The following is a 17,800-nucleotide window of genomic DNA, read 5'->3' as shown; positions in this document are numbered from 1 at the left end:
GCCCCCACTGCATGGGATGAAATGCCACTTGAGAGAGTCTCCTCCTTTATATGTACTATAATTAGTACAGGAAACTTGTCACACCAGGGTGGCTGCTCTTTACAATGTGAACTGGAATGAATGCAAGAAATGACCAGTGAACATTGGAATACAGATACATACAGAGCTTTAAGTGGGATGCAAAAAGTGGGGCAGGAGGGTCTCTTAAAGAGGTGTGGCCTATGTAAATATGGACGTGGCTTAACTTGTAAACTAAATGTACGTTATTCTTATAGCATGTCAACCTACTCGCTTGCCGCTTCCTCTCTGAGTTTTTTTGTTATTTCATCCAAATATATAACACAACAACTGACATACGCCTAAAGCCAGCAAGGACTATTGGCTTTGTAGGTGGTTTTTATCTGTTTAAGATAAATGAGTAACAAGACTGAATTTGGTATGAATAATATTGAAAATGATTCAATTCTGAAATTTGTTGACATTGTGAATTAAACATCACTGAGTCCTGTGAAAGGGGTAGTAGTGTCTCAGTCAATCCTCAGTCCTGTTAGGTTCACTTGATGATAGACCTGTATGCCCTTTTGTCGTCCACATCTTCTCCATCTGCATATCTTACACCTCTTCTCTTTCCTCTTTAGCACCCTCTTTCACTCTCTCCTGAATACAACTCCTCGCACCTCCCTCGCTTCACTTCAACCACCTCAAAACACACAGCACACCCACTCACCTGCAAGAGTTGCATTTTCTTTTTCTTTTGTGCCTTTTTCACACATTGGCACAGAAGCGCAATTGCAACAGCAATATGAGACTATTTCTATTTGCGCTCTACAGAAACGCCAATGATTGGATGACCATTTATTCCGAACACATTTTTAACTCACTCACTGACAGGCACTAGAAGACACTTTCATTGCCTTCACCCTGTGCTTCTGAGATCTCATTGATTGCCTGCTATAAACACCTGGAGGTGACTCAGTTCAAAGTATACATAACGCAAAAGTAGTATGCTACACAAAAGAAATACAGAAACACAACAACCTGGAAATAGCTACCACTCTTAGGGATTGTAAATTTAAGTAAAATATGTGAAATATAAACTGGAACTAAATTACTGACATGGAGTACCTTGATGATTTTGCTTCTTCAGAAATTAATCAGTGCTATTTGCCAGTAAAGAAAAGGACATTAATGTAGGGCCCGATAGAGACATGATTCTATGTCTGTTTTAGTTACTTCTGGCTCAGAGACCCAATGCATTCTGGTCTGCTTAAAGCCCTGGAAGCCTCGACCATCCGCCCAGTGCTTCATTTGTCGAGGTGGGCACCGGCACTCATTTATGGGGACTGAGAGCTATTTTTCAGCAACCGATTTTGAGCCAGAGCAAGAGATAAAAGCAAAGAAGGAGAGGAAAAGGAATATAGGACAACAGTGACAAAGAGAGAGAGTAGGGTGAAAAAGGTCCAACAAGAGTGAGATAAAGCGACAGGAAGAGCACATTGGGGCAAGAAAGAGCCAGGAGGTCTAATCAAGACTAGACTTGGTATTCAACAATAGCAGCATTCATCAAAGCTGGTTGCGAGCGGTTATAAAAATCTTTGGTCCTCTGGACTTTTTTTATTTTTACAAATTAGCACTAAGTCTGATGCACACAACCCCTACTTTCCACAGATGGAACACTGAGTCTGATGCAAACAACCCCCACTTTCCACAGATAGAACACTGAGTCTGATGCAAACAACCCCCACTTTCCAAAGATAGAACACTGAGTCTGATGCAAACAACCCCCACTTTCCACAGATGGAACACTGAGTCTGATGCAAACAGCCCCTACTTTCAACAGATGAAATACTGAGCCTGATGCAAACAACCCCTACTTTCAAAAGATGGAACACTGAGTCTGATGCAAACAACCCCCACTTTCCACAGATAGAACACTGAGTCTGATGCAAACAACCCCCACTTTCCACAGATTGAACACTGAGTCTGATGCAAACAACCCCCACTTTCCACAGATTGAACACTGAGTCTGATGCAAACAACCCCCACTTTCCACAGATGGAACACTGAGTCTGATGCAAACAGCCCCTACTTTCAACAGATGAAATACTGAGCCTGATGCAAACAACCCCTACTTTCAAAAGATGGAACACTGAGTCTGATGCAAACAACCCCCACTTTCCACAGATTGAACACTGAGTCTGATGCAAACAGCCCCTACTTTCAACAGATGAAATACTGAGCCTGATGCAAATAACCCCTACTTTCAAAAGATGGAACACTGAGTCTGATGCAAACAACCCCCACTTTCCACAGATAGAACACTGAGTCTGATGCAAACAACCCCCACTTTCCACAGATTGAACACTGAGTCTGATGCAAACAACCCCCACTTTCCACAGATTGAACACTGAGTCTGATGCAAACAACCCCCACTTTCCACAGATTGAACACTGAGTCTGATGCAAACAGCCCCTACTTTCAACAGATGAAATACTGAGCCTGATGCAAACAACCCCCACTTTCCACAGATGGAACACTGAGTCTGATGCACACAACCCCCACTTTCCACAGATTGAACACTGAGTCTGATGCAAACAGCCCCTACTTTCAACAGATGAAATACTGAGCCTGATGCAAATAACCCCTACTTTCAAAAGATGGAACACTGAGTCTGATGCAAACAACCCCCACTTTCCACAGATTAAACACTGAGTCTGATGCCAACAACCCCCACTTTCCACAGATGGAACACTGAGTCTGATGCAAACAACCCCCACTTTCCACAGATGGAACACTGAGTCGGATGCAAACAACCCCCATGTTCCACCGATGGAACACTGAGTCTGATGCAAACAACCCCCACTTTCCACAGATGGAACACTGAGTCTGATGCACACAACCCCCACTTTCCACAGATTGAACACTGAGTCTGATGCAAACAGCCCCTACTTTCAACAGATGAAATACTGAGCCTGATGCAAATAACCCCTACTTTCAAAAGATGGAACACTGAGTCTGATGCAAACAACCCCCACTTTCCACAGATTAAACACTGAGTCTGATGCCAACAACCCCCACTTTCCACAGATGGAACACTGAGTCTGATGCAAACAACCCCCACTTTCCACAGATTGAACACTGAGTCTGATGCAAACAACCCCCACTTTCCACAGATTGAACACTGAGTCTGATGCAATCAGCCCCTACTTTCAACAGATGAAATACTGAGCCTGATGCAAACAACCCCCACTTTCCACAGATGGAACACTGAGTCTGATGCACACAACCCCCACTTTCCACAGATTGAACACTGAGTCTGATGCAAACAGCCCCTACTTTCAACAGATGAAATACTGAGCCTGATGCAAACAACCCCCACTTTCCACAGATGGAACACTGAGTCTGATGCACACAACCCCCACTTTCCACAGATTGAACACTGAGTCTGATGCAAACAGCCCCTACTTTCAACAGATGAAATACTGAGCCTGATGCAAATAACCCCTACTTTCAAAAGATGGAACACTGAGTCTGATGCAAACAACCCCCACTTTCCACAGATTAAACACTGAGTCTGATGCCAACAACCCCCACTTTCCACAGATGGAACACTGAGTCTGATGCAAACAACCCCCACTTTCCACAGATGGAACACTGAGTCTGATGCAAACAACCCCCATGTTCCACCGATGGAACACTGAGTCTGATGCAAACAACCCCCACTTTCCACAGATGGAACACTGAGTCTGATGCACACAACCCCCACTTTCCACAGATTGAACACTGAGTCTGATGCAAACAGCCCCTACTTTCAACAGATGAAATACTGAGCCTGATGCAAATAACCCCTGCTTTCAAAAGATGGAACACTGAGTCTGATGCAAACAACCCCCACTTTCCACAGATTAAACACTGAGTCTGATGCCAACAACCCCCACTTTCCACAGATGGAACACTGAGTCTGATGCAAACAACCCCCACTTTCCACAGATGGAACACTGAGTCTGATGCAAACAGCCCCCACTTTCCACAGATGGAACACTGAGTCTGATGCAAACAGCCCCTACTTTCAAAAGATGGAACACTGAGTCTGATGCAAACAACCCCCACTTTCCACAGATTAAACACTGAGTCTGATGCCAACAACCCCCACTTTCCACAGATGGAACACTGAGTCTGATGCAAACAACCCCCACTTTCCACAGATGGAACACTGAGTCTGATGCAAACAACCCCCACTTTCCACAGATGGAACACTGAGTCTGATGCAAACAACCCCCACTTTCCACAGATGGAACACTGAGTCTGATGCAAACAACCCCCATGTTCCACCGATGGAACACTGAGTCTGATGCAAACAACCCCCACTTTCCACAGATGGAACACTGAGTCTGATGCACACAACCCCCACTTTCCACAGATTGAACACTGAGTCTGATGCAAACAGCCCCTACTTTCAACAGATGAAATACTGAGCCTGATGCAAACAACCCCCACTTTCCACAGATGGAACACTGAGTCTGATGCACACAACCCCCACTTTCCACAGATTGAACACTGAGCCTGATGCAAACAACCCCCACTTTCCACGAATGGAACACTGAGTCTGATGCAAACAACCCCAACTTTCCACGGATGGAAAACGTACTGCTTTTTGCCCAAGGATACCAAATTAAACTGAGCACTTTTGACGGATGTGCTAAGATCTAAGCACAAGTGTTTTTTTGCAATTCAGAATAATGGGGTGACTAGACAATGATTCTGAATTAAGTCTTTTTAGATGGGGCATATTTTCAGGGCCAATCAGCTCTGCACCAGATACACAGCAGAGTGTGTGCGTTTCATAGTAGTTAAAGAGCACTACGATACACATCTTATTACGATTCATAATAAATTATGAGAATATTGTTTGAATTCTTGGTTACCTCATTGACAGCCCCAGTATCACTGCCCAGAAAGTCTACGGTGACACCACTGGTGAAAATGTGCTGAATAACACTGCCATGGTCTTCTGCTCATGTATTACACCCGTCAGCTACATGCAATTACCCCGGCATCCCACATCAGTGAAGCAGTGATAAGCTTATCAGACTCCTAAGAACAACACTGCTGCCTCACCTTGGGATACTCTTGCACTCCCACAGTTCTGTCATCTTATCGGGTCCAAGCTGTACTGGGGAACCAAAGGCAGCCCTGGCAAAAATGCTCAAACAAGACCCGCTCCCTTCATCTCCTTGTGCAGTCTTCTCTTTCTATCCATCCATTCTCTCTGCCTCTCCTTATCACCTCTTGCTCTTCTCTCTCTCTGATCGCTTTCACTCTAACTTTCCCCCCAACTCCCCCCCCCCCCCCCCCCCTCCTCTCTCTTAAATCCACCCTGTGCCTGCTGCAATTAACTTGGGGAGCTGGGGAATGTGACAAAGGCACCAGGAGCGGCCCTGGGTTTTCAGTCCCATCCTCAAAGGGCCCCAGCCTACTGGGGAAGTGCCCGGTAGAATAAAAGGCCCATCCAGCCCTGACAGGGCAAACCAGACACCAGGTCATCTCCAGCTACTGTCCATTGCTGCCAATTATTGACTGGTTTTCCACTGCCAGTTTTGGCAAATGATCCATAATGCCACACACCATGTCCCTTCCGTAAGTCCCTTGCTCAAGAAATGCCCCGAAGCCACCTCAAGGTGGTTAGTAGCGTTTTCCAAAATACCCAAATTAAAAAAATAACGTTTCTCTCAATTTTAGAGTTAAGTTGTGTGAAGCTGCAGTGTTTTTTTCAAAGTCTGCAGTGTTCTTTAGAAAGCTTTGCAACTTAGTGAAGGTTGTAATATTTTTCACTTTGCCACATTTGTGTGAAAAGAGTGATTGTCCTTATTAAACACTAAAACGGTTCTGCCTAAGACATACTGTGCCAAAAACGTAGTTTTCTTGCCAGTCCCAGTCTATGGTGCATAGAAACATTTGCTTAAATTTCGAGAAAATGATTGCGTATGTTTTGCAGGAGACTAGGCCTAGTTTAATTGGTGTATAATTTACTCGCAACATTGTTAATTTATCTTACAGTGTACAGAAATATTTTGCATTTGCGCAGATAAACCAGGAAGCTTTGAAAACATGTTGAAGTGCAAAAACTGGATACAAAATGTTGCTAGACAACAGAAACACTTTTGACACTATAACGGCAGAATTTCTCTTGGATGGCGAACCAAGAAACAGGTAGTCATGAATTAGTCTTCCTTCAAAAGTTCCACCACTATTCAATATTTTGAAGTTATACATGTGCTCTTCCACATGAAAAGCCAAATCAAAAAAAATCTCTGAACATATTTTTTAAACAAGCTGTAATTCTGAAATGAGGGTACAAAGCCAAGTACTTAGCTACAACGGATTCTTCCAACATAGGCCCAAAGGGCACCATCAAGTCAAGTCAAGTCAAAAAATTTGTATAGCGCACTACATACCCAGAGGGTTTCAAGGCGCTAAGGAAGGGGAGGGGGATTATTTGTCAAATATCCACGTTTTAAGCTGCTTTCTAAACGCTAGGTGGTTCTGGGTGAGGCGAAGGTAAGCGGGGAGTGAGTTCCATGTTTGAGCTACGTCAAGTGTGTCAAAGCAAGTATGATTTCTCTTCATAAGTTAGCCCAAGGCTCTTATGGCATTTTTCCACCATTTATCAAACAGCCTTGTAGAGTACAATCAAATCCGATGAATTCTTGGTAGATCTAAGCAAAGGAAGAAATCAACGCAAACGGACAGGGTCTCCGCCGTATATCCTCTATTGGTCCGACTCGCTGCGAACCATAGGCAGATATTAGACTTTTAATAGTCCTCCTAGGTAGCAATCAAGAGAAGAGATTCTAGTTTGGGACATGGAAGAAAAAACTGATGTTTAGCCCCAGTGGAATTACAAAATCGTGGAGCCAGTCCTATTCTCATGAAGATTTGAGAGAAAATGAGGAATTACAGAGGGAATCAAGCATGGAATTAGGTTTCCTCTGGTCATTTCTCATCTCCTGGGGGACCCTAATGGGTCCCATACATAATCCTACGTGATCTCCACCATCGGAGTTACCAGTACGCATGGTGTCAGCAATTGGAAGAGAAAGGGGGCGAAGAGTTAATGAGCGTATTACAGTGCATTTGCAGTGGAAAGTTTTAAAGTACAGATATTTTGAAGTTGATGCCAGCTAAAGAATGCATAGCCTATATAAATTCTCACCACAAATACCCGGAATTGTCTTCAGATTTATCCTTTCTTCACGAGTACGGTAGCTCCTCTATACTTGTCCCCAACTCGTTATAACTTATGTTTTTTTATGATGCCACAGACCATTTTTCCTGTATCCTTAAATTTAAAAAAAAATATTTTCCCCTTTCTTTTTTATTAGTTGCACATGACCGTAAGTGATGTCGCAACTTTCTTTTTACCCTATTATAAAATTTCTTTAAATGCCTCTTCTTTTCGTAATTTCATCATCTGTGCGAAGAGAATTCCTCCTTGTTTGGGCAACTACATTCGCGCTGTCTCCCACCCTAACAATACAACCTAACAATATTTTATTTGCTACTGGTTTCAACCTCTGCAGTTTCTTCTTTGCGCTTACAATATAACTGCCGCCATATTTCAGTACATGGAATAAATGTATGCCTCATTGAACAATAGCACCAAAGCCTAAGCTTCAAACCCATGTATTTATTACTGATTCTGGTCAATGACGTTACTGTAAGAAGAACATACACAGACTATTTTGCGACTTAAAGGTACTCAATTTAGTATTCTTGGGATAAGAATAGGTGCAAGAGGTCCTGCAGAGATTTAACTTTGTAACTCCCCAGTCATTTATGTAGTAAACCCCATGAGGAGCCAACTCTGCAGTCATTTCGCAAATTCAAAACACAGAAATTCATTTTTTTAAGTCACAGAAGGACAGACAAAAGTCCAGACATGTTTCCCAATACTCTGGGCTATTCATGATGGGTTGTTACACAACCAAGAACTCTACCACCAGACTCAAGCTACGGGTCCCTGATGAGTTGAGTCCTACGAAGGCTGAAACTAGTCAAGGGTTGCTGTTTTTTGTTAATAAGGGACCTGGCCTACTAGTTCTGGTAAGGCTGGTCATATTGGAGCACAACCAAGATGATTTACATATGGAAGGTCTTTGTCTAGAGTGGCATAGTAGGAGGAAACTGATGGATAGGAATGGAGCCCTGAGCAATCGTGAGAGGCTGAGACTGATTCAAGCATTTCTTCCATCACCTTATTGTTTGCTCACTGGATGCCCTCAGTGTAGTGGGTAGGTCCAGACGTCTGACATGTGCTCACTGTGGCCCATAAGTCAAGCTATACTTCACTGATGAGGCCTAAGTAGGATGAAACCAGTATGGGGCTGCTAGTGTTCCTCTACGGATGGGACCAGGCTGGGCTGTTCCTATTATAGCAAGGCCAAGATTGATTTGCATATGGTAGGTCAATTCTAGAAGGGTTTATGGGTAAAAAGTACCACCACAGGGAGCAAGGGCTAGAGACGGAGATTAATTCAAGCATTCCTTCTTTCACCTTGTTGTTTGTCGCTGAGAAAAAACATACACCTGGGGGCGTGAAGGGAGTGGGGGAACGTTTCTGCTATAAGCATAAAACAAAATACCTCAGTAAATGTAATTCCGTACAAAGGGGATTTTGTCTATTCAAACCATGAAAGACTTTCATGGTAAACGAAATATATACTTTGGAACAACAGCAACTAAGCAACTCCAGAATCTTGCCAAATGAAGGGCAACCCCGTGCTGGGCCCAGATGGAGGTCACCAGTCCTCCTAACCACTCCCATCTGGCATCCTTACGCTTGTTTCATTCATCACATTAAAATCATAATTAGGGACTCCAGGCCTCGGCAAATCCTCTCAGAGAGTTAGTTCAGGAAGACACATTTGGGACACATGGAACTCTTCACAGGGAGTAAACTCATTCCACGGACGGTCTAACAGAGGAGGCCCCAGCTGGGTGAGGCTTTAAGAGACCGCGCCACACACTAGGACTTCTGGTTTTATTTTAAAACAAACAGGAGACAATGCACATTTTTTATATGAAAACATATATATTAGACGAAGATTTGTTGTATCATATTTTTACATGTAAACGTGCTGGTTTAACGACAAAATAAAAATCTAACACTGTATGTTTTACAAGACATCGAATCATAATAGTCTGAAAGAACTGATAATAGATGTGTACATCTCCCAAATAAGTGGTTCTCTTTCATATGTATTTTAAGGGCAACAAGCGGAGTCCTGCCCCACCATGTCTCAACTGACCTCTGCTTGTTTTAACCCAGTGAACTATTTTTCCATCTGTGAATAATTCACAAAAAATCAGGCAAATGCACATTTCACAACTCGCATTTCGTACCAAATGTCTTGTCTCTACGTCCTATTCATGTGACAGGTATACAAACATGCAAGAAAGGTGTGGTATGTCTGAATATCGATAACAACAATATTGCCAGTTATAAAAATTGGGTCTTAAATATTGTTTACAAAATTTAGCTGCAATTGGTGTAGCTCTTTAATTATTAACTCTAAGGGGTGATACTTTTGTAACCAACCCTTCTTAAAGAACTCTATTTTTGTCAGACGATGTTTAGACTACAATATTCTGGCACCACAACAAGGAAGGTGTAATAGTAGAGACCTAGTTAGATGCTGTACAAGATATGTCACAAGAGAGCAAGGGCCAGATGTATCAAAGGGTTTTGCCCATTCTGTGTCTATGGGGAAATGTGTTGATACATATGGCCCCAAATCCCTTATTTTCTGTCGCAAATGTCTGTGCACCGGCATTCCTTACACATTCCTTCGAACATTGTAGGCAGTGTCCTGAGAGACTACAATCCAATTTCTGTAACGGTTTCATTTTGCTATGTCTAAGTAACATTTACGAATACTTGCTGAGTGGTCGGCGAGTGTTTAGTCTTAAAGATTATAAGTTTTTAGCAAAAGCTTTTGAGTTTATTTAGGTGCTCCCAAGGTAACATTTACATCAACTTTCAACTTCAAAGCTTGATCACCGTATTCTTCAAGACACTTTCAAACACAATTATGAATGTTGTAACAGATCACCATTTATCCAGATACTTAGGTACCATCGGAACCTCAGATAATGGCACCTGCGATAAAAGTGGGAGAGGTTTATTCTATAGACGCAAGCATAATTTCCGCAAGGACTAAGGGTCAGATTTACAAGCCCCTTGCGCCTCTTTGCGCCATCATTGCGTCACTTTTTGGGATGCAACGGCGGCGCAAACAAAGCGCAATATTTACAACCGGATGCATCTAAGGAGATGTGTCATGTTGTAAAGCCCGGCGTCACATTATACCTGCGTCAGGTATAATGTATGCAGGGGGACGTTCCTACGCAGAAAAGCCTCGTAAAAGTGATATAGTGAAATCTACAAGATTTCACTGCGTCACTTTTAGGATGCCACTGCGTCAAAACCTTACGCCTGCTTGATGCAGGTGTAAGGAGTGGCACAGTGTAGTGTGAATAGCCCACAAAATGCTTTGCTGGAGTTGCGTCATTCTTGCGACACAACTCCAGCAATGTGTGACTTTTGCCCCAACAGATGCGTCAGAATTTCTGACGCATCTGTCAATCCTTCCGCCATGGTGCGCCATATTATAAATACGGCGCATCCATGGTGGCACAAGCATTTTCTAGGGTGACGCAAGGAAAGTGACGCATCTCTATAGATGCGTGACTTTCTTGTAAATCTGCCCCTAAGGATTTTAGGCATGCTGTGTGAAAGTGGACATCTGAGGAAAAAACAGGACTCTTGCAAGACCTTGTATTGAGAGAGCCTCACTCTGAACAGAATAAACATAATTTGAGTCGTGATAAAGGCGGTCTATGCTGCAACTTCAGTGTACCATCGGGGCACACTCATGGTACACTGAAGTTTTTGCTAAAAATGCATTGGGTTTACAATCTTCAGATTGAATTATGTGGAATCTTGAACTTCTATGTGTCTAAGAGGAAAGCCTTCACAGGCACTCGTTGAACCTTTGGAAAGACTGGAGTACAACAATGGATGTTTGAAACATGGATTACTTCTGGCATAAACTGGAACAAATATGGAAGATATTGTTTGAACTCTATCGGATTATTCACATATACTTGCCTGCTTTGCATCCCGGGTTGGGGAACACGACGAGGCTCCAGCTTCTACACAGTTACATTCACACGCACAGACAGATCGTGTTCCAGGAAAACACGCCCTACACACCGCCTTGAGCACTGTAAAACGTTTGGAAGGACACCACATGTTGGTGTGCATTCTACCACTTTTGATATGAATGTGATGGATTGACACTCTGGGAGAAAGTGTTGGCTTCTGCTCCCACAGAGGGGCTGGGGGCCACCTACGGTACACTAAAGCAGCTTGGAAGCGGAGGCCTCTAGAAAGATACACATGCCTGGTAACCTATGTGCTGCATGCCTCATCACCCATCCCCAAAATGACTGAGGTGACTGCAGTAGGGGCAGAGGGCACTGGTTTTCGATTTGAAAATCGTCAAATATGAACAAAAGAGTGGCTGAGCTGCAGATCCCCATTCAAAGAAGATGCAAGAAAAGAACAAATGTCTCTGGTGGCACTTAAATGCAGCTCTGCTCACTCACTTCTGGGGTGGAACGAGGCCAACACAAGGTTGAACAGCACCACCAAGTAGCACACAGTATCTATTGTCCTCACTCTATCTATCTATCTATCTATCTATCTATCTCCATCACTTTATCTATCTATCGCCCTCACTCTATCTATCTATCTATCTATCGCCCTCACTCTATCTATCGCTCTCACTCTATCTATCTATGTATCTATCTATCTATCTATCTATCTATCTATCTATCTATCTATCTATCTATCTATCTATCTATCTATCTATCTATCTATCTATCGTCCTCCCTCTATCTATCGCCCTCACTCTATCTATCTATCGCCCTCACTCTATCTATCGCCCTCACTCTATCTATCGCCCTTACTCTATCTATCGCCCTCACTCTATCTATCTATGGCCCTCACTCTATCTATCTATCTATCTATCTATCTATCTATCTATCTATCTATCTATCTATCTATCTATCTATCTATCTATTGCCCTTACTCTATCTATCTATCTATCTATCTATCTATCTATCTATCTATCCATCTATCTATCTATCTATCTATCTATCTATCTATCTATCTATCTATCTATCTATCGCCCTCTATCTATCTATCGCCCTCACTCTATCTATCTATCTATCTATCTATCTATCTATCTATCTATCTATCTATCTATCTATCTATCTATCTATCTATCTGTTTATCTATCTCCCTCACTCTATCTGTCTATCTATCGCACTCACTCTATCGCCATCACTCTATCTATCTATCTAACGCCCTCACTCTATCTATCTATCTCCCTCCCTCTATCTATCTATTGCCTTACCTCTATCTATCATCCTCCCTCTATATATCTATCGCCCTCCCTCTATCTATCTATCGCCCTCCCTCTATCTATCTATCTATCCACCTCACTCTATCTATCTATCGCATCACCACAGCATCACTCAGCACCACCACAGCATCACTCAGGGGCACCACAACATCACTCAGGTGCACCACAACATCACTATGCCCTACCACAGCATCATTGAACGCCACAGCATCACTCGTCGCCACCACATAACTCAGCGCCACAACAGCATCAATCTGTGCAACCATTCAACAACTGGTTCAAATATGTTCTCTCAATGTTTCAAGCTTTATTACAAATGTCACGTAAAGATGTTAATATTTCACTTCTGTTTTTGGATTTTCGTCACAATAAAATACACTGAACATAATCTTCACAAAAGTTATTTACAAAAGTTTAAGCTATTGCCATTATAAATTACAATGGCTTTTATTTAAGTTTTATTTATTTAAAAAAAATAAAAGCCATTGTTATTTGTAATATCAATACATCTAAGTCACGTAAATACAACACATATTGCGTTACAAATGCTATAGGTGTCACATTTGCGAAAGTTAAAACTATTGGCATTGTAAATTACAAAGCTATTAATTTGCTATTTTCAAAGCCAACACATAAATAAAAAATGTGTCATTTACAATGCTTGTTCCTATGAGACATTTCTTCATGAACCAAAAGTCCCACAACAGAATGTTATGTGATTGGCATAAGCTTAAGGGAAACAAGAAATTACAAAAGCTATGGTTAGGTAAAAAACTACGCCTGTGCGAAATTTCACTCATTTCTGCATAATTTGCGTACTTTACAGAATTTCGAGTTATACTTATTAACAACAGTTCCTGATATTGCACCTTTATGTCACATCAGGTAACACCACCAAGTTTGCAGCAAAATTATAATGCTGGAGTGTGGGAAAAAAATTAATGACCAGAATGTGAGTGGCTATTGTTTGCACCACTTGTGTTTTAGCACTATTTTTTTATTGCAAAATGTCATGTGCACTCACTTTTAAAATAGACACAGGGGTGCATTTTGCTTAAAATATAGCGCTAAATGCTGCATTCGCAATTAACACAATTATGTGCAATTTCACTTAAGTTTCCTGAAATTTCGCATAATTACAGGAAAACAAATTACGCAGTTTAGCACACTAGAAAATTGGGATCTAATCAACATTATGCATGCTTAATAAAAAAATACGCAGAACATAGAAATAACTCAATTTATTTTCAACTGTCTGATAATGTGGGTTTTCTTACAAAAATTATACGATTCATCAGTTCCAGGAAGGAACTCAATGTGTATCAGAGACAGGGACAGTCACTGATGCAGAATGTAAAGCAAACATTCTGCAACTAAGCCTCTTTCAGTCACTCAAGCACACATTTAACTGCACAGTAATGTAGCTGGCTGAAGTATAATTTTGCCCAACATTTTGTTTTCAATTGAAGGGAAGGTGTCTATTAAATATGAGTATTTCCAAGCACCAACCTCTTTTTCATAGAGGCAGCACTTTGACACACTTACTTAACTGATGCAACATACTTTCCTGACTAGAGCACTTTCTAAATCAAGCAGGCTGTATATAGACTTGGTGGCCCTCTTTTTGTGGGTGGGGCATTCTCTGGCACGCACTGGAAATGTGAGCACTGATACCTTGCACTATTACTGCAAGGCACGCAAGAGGCTTCCTGCAGGGTGATTGGTTGTAGTCACCTTTCACGTGAAAAAAAAACCAAAACAACAATGAATGAACTATTGCAATATACATTAACTAATCGTCATATATAATCTAGTTCACACATGTAAATTGAAATACTGCACATATGTGCACATATGCATTTACCACAAGACGAGCTACTAAATTCATGACAAAGAATGGTGTATGTCAGGGTATACTGCAGTAAATACTGTGCAACAAACTATCGTAGTAAAAAATAAACAACAACCAAATATTGTGAAGGTTAGAAGAGGTAAATATAGATTTCTTATTCTTAACTGCACATCTAGGTACCTTAATGATATATCATCAAAGTGCACAGATAAGGAGTGAAGCATATTAAACCTATATTCACCTATATACATTTATCTAGTCGATATTTTGGTCGTTGGTAATTTTGCGGCAAAACTATTTTTGCATGATATTTCGTCCAAATTATTCTCGTGACACACCAAAGAACGTATCACATGTTGCTGTGGGTGTCTTTCTACAAATAATTGACTTAAATAAATATATGCTGTGAGAATGGTCAATTCTGACATTTGGAAGAACCCCCCACCAGCCACCAACACCCTCCCCGGTGATCATTTCTCCATTAAGTCCTTTCGTGGGACAGTCGGAAGGTACCTTCTATATCAATGACATGTTTTTTTCAATTGGTTTCTTATGTAAAGTATTTGCCAGTTAAACTAAACTGACATATGCATATATAACACAACACATGAACCAGAACTTCAAGTCTGGAATCACTGAACCATAAAGTGACACATCCATGGGATAACATCTACATCCATTACTTCTGTTTGCCTTGTATGGTGCCATGTTTACTCAATAAGGTATAGTTTCTTGCATATATTTAAATCTGTCCCCAATCTTCTCATTTGCCATTTTTGCTATTCCTTGCTCCTCGTAGGCAGCTGAGGAGCAGGCATGGGAATATTAAACAGCACAGACTAACAGGTCTCTACATTTTGCAAAATTCCCAGATGTCTCTTGGAGTTACGGTCTTTAGACGCTTCAGATATCATACTTTCTCTCTGAGGCAGAATGGCATTCAATCATATGCCTTGCTTCTCTCGTGTAGAATGGATGAATTTAGATGAATTCAGATTCTCGATTACTTGAACACTATGTAATCACAGCAGGAGGATCAATAACTCACACGTGGGCTTAATGCATTAAAAGGACATACAGTATAAGGCAGTCAAACCCAGGTTGTAAGAAGGGCCGGAATGGAGACCCAAAGCAGCCGTGGCAGTTTTGTCAGACCAGCCCCCCAGACGGTGGGGTGCAAGAGGGAAGCACTACTGCTTTTATTACGGGGGCGATATTGCAGCAGCACTGTAAAACCAGTCCCCAGTAACAAAACCAGTCCCCACCTTTCCAGCCTCCCAAGGAAATGCCCAATGACCGCTACAGCCAGTCCGGCCCTGGTTGAAAGTGGAATATAACTGGTGCAGCTGTTTTTTCTCAGCGTTGTTTTCTAAAGCAATCACCATCTCAGGTCCAAAGGACCAACTAAAGTTTTAAATGCCTGCACCTACAGGTGACAAACAATTGCGGCTCTCTTCCCAGGCTCACCTATCTCTTCAGTCTATAACACGAACATCAAACCCTACCAAATGCTGTGAAATGGATAGAGGTACCCGAAAACAACAGACAAAATAAAACGAACAATTAAAAACTAGGTACACATCAGAAAGAGTGTAATATGTTCCAGCAGTACTGGCGAATTTACACGATGAAAACAATTTGCAGATAACTCTGAATATATTTGCATACCAAGAGATGCATCACATAGCAACTAAACTTCCATCATTCCAAACTCTGCCATAAGCGATGTCAATAGTATCCAAGTAAGTGGCAGCCATTTTATCTAGCCGTGAGACGATAGATTCGGAATCAGTGCTGGTTATATTCTAATTGGTGATCCACAGTGCACCCAGATGAATGTGAAGGCCACACAAAACCACTAAGCGTTTTCTTTGTCTCATGTACATTTTGTGAGTTCACCAAAACCAACAATGGTAATACCCAGAAAACATGAAGCAGTTTGTAATGGCACAATAAACAATAATGCGTTCACTAAATGAGTAAGACAAGCGCGCAATAGGCATAGAGTTGTTGAGGGTACTAGTTTAGCCCAAAGAACTCAAACTCCTAAAGCATAACCAAAATGAGGTAAGCAGATAAATTATGCATCCAAAATAATGTATGTTGCGCTGTGCCTCAATATTCTAAATACAATTACCCTCTGAGTATTGGAGAGTGTTCTATTTTCTTTTGGGATAAGGTGCACAGTTCACAAAAACAGCAAATAAAATTAAATACAATAAAATAAGATATTTGGGGATAATGTCCACACTATAGGAAAAACAACAAATAAAATAATATATAACACAATAAAATAAAATCTTAAATGGTGCTTTCATTGCTTGTGAAAGCCTCAGACAACGGATAACAAACCTTCTCTGAATAGAAATGTGGAATTCCTTTCCCGAAATGTTTCTGATGGTTAACATGTGTCCTCGCTTGTGATATTTAATGCCGTAGTGATGTGCAGACCAAGTTTTGGTTTCATGTTCAAAAAATGCTGTAAAGGGCTCCAGTGGATAAACAAGTTTGGAAAAGTTAGGCACCCAACAGGGCAGCTTCAATCACCATGAATGGGTAAGTATGCAAACATTTCAAAGTCAGGCACAGTGAAATTCTCCAGTTCCATAGGAACTAATGAGAAAATGGCCTTAAGAATATAAACAGACACTAAGCAAGTCCAGAGTCTGAATGTATTTAGCCCATATGGAAGGCTGGATTACAGGTACTATTTCAAAAGGCACCGTTTGAAAAAGTGCCCGTTATTCATCTATAACCCACCTATCATTCGCCACCCTAGTTTTTTATGTTTGGTATGTCTTCTCCTTGAAACTGAATCAGCACGCTTACCTTGAATATGCTCTGGTCTCTATCAGGACATGGTCAGCAAAGCACATTCGGCTTCTGCAGCCCTCCTTACTTTGATGGCTCTTGTCAACAAAGAAATACTAGACAGTGTATAGTCTTTCTTCAACACTGTTGGAAAACACGTGGCCCAAGCATTTTTCAAAATTGAGAACTTGGCGGAGTTCACAAGAAGCGACAATGGAGTCGTTTCTGTACTTCGCCCTGGCCTTCGGTTTGTATTCGACACGAGAGCTAAGGTTCGCCTCGTCTGATCACAGATATCAAGAGACGCGTTTCAATTAATTAATTAAGCTAGAGCATTCTAGTAGGGTCAGTTCGCTAGAAGCATCCCCTGGTCTCAGGTTTCTGGGACCTTACTCAAGGCCTAATGTCTCATCTGATTATCTCTTATTAAGCGGCCAGGATTAAGTCACCAACAAAGTATTCCTTGCCCGTGCAAACGCCACAGAAAGGTTAAGTTTTTTCTTTCATAAACAGAACATTTTTATTTCGAACTGCATAGTGGGTATTGGTTTGTTACAATGCAATGGACGAGCAGCAGTGCCTGGGGAATTCCTATCCTCTGAAAAACACATAATATTTATGAGCAGACAGAGAATTAGTTAATGCA

At 41.6% G+C, this 17,800-nt stretch overlaps 1 protein-coding gene across 1 annotated transcript in view; it reads right to left on the bottom strand.

Annotated features, from left to right (window-relative positions):
* The window catches only part of LOC147727626 (adhesion G protein-coupled receptor L3-like), a 542,888-nt gene that overhangs the window by 414,598 nt on the left and 110,490 nt on the right, over positions 1-17,800 (bottom strand). The gene's annotated exons all lie outside the window — the stretch shown is intronic.

This window comes from Lissotriton vulgaris, chromosome 3_1 (assembly GCF_964263255.1).
Source record: "Lissotriton vulgaris chromosome 3_1, aLisVul1.2, whole genome shotgun sequence".
Classification (NCBI taxonomy): domain Eukaryota; kingdom Metazoa; phylum Chordata; class Amphibia; order Caudata; family Salamandridae; genus Lissotriton; species Lissotriton vulgaris.
This window is presented reverse-complemented; position numbering and strand designations above follow the sequence as displayed.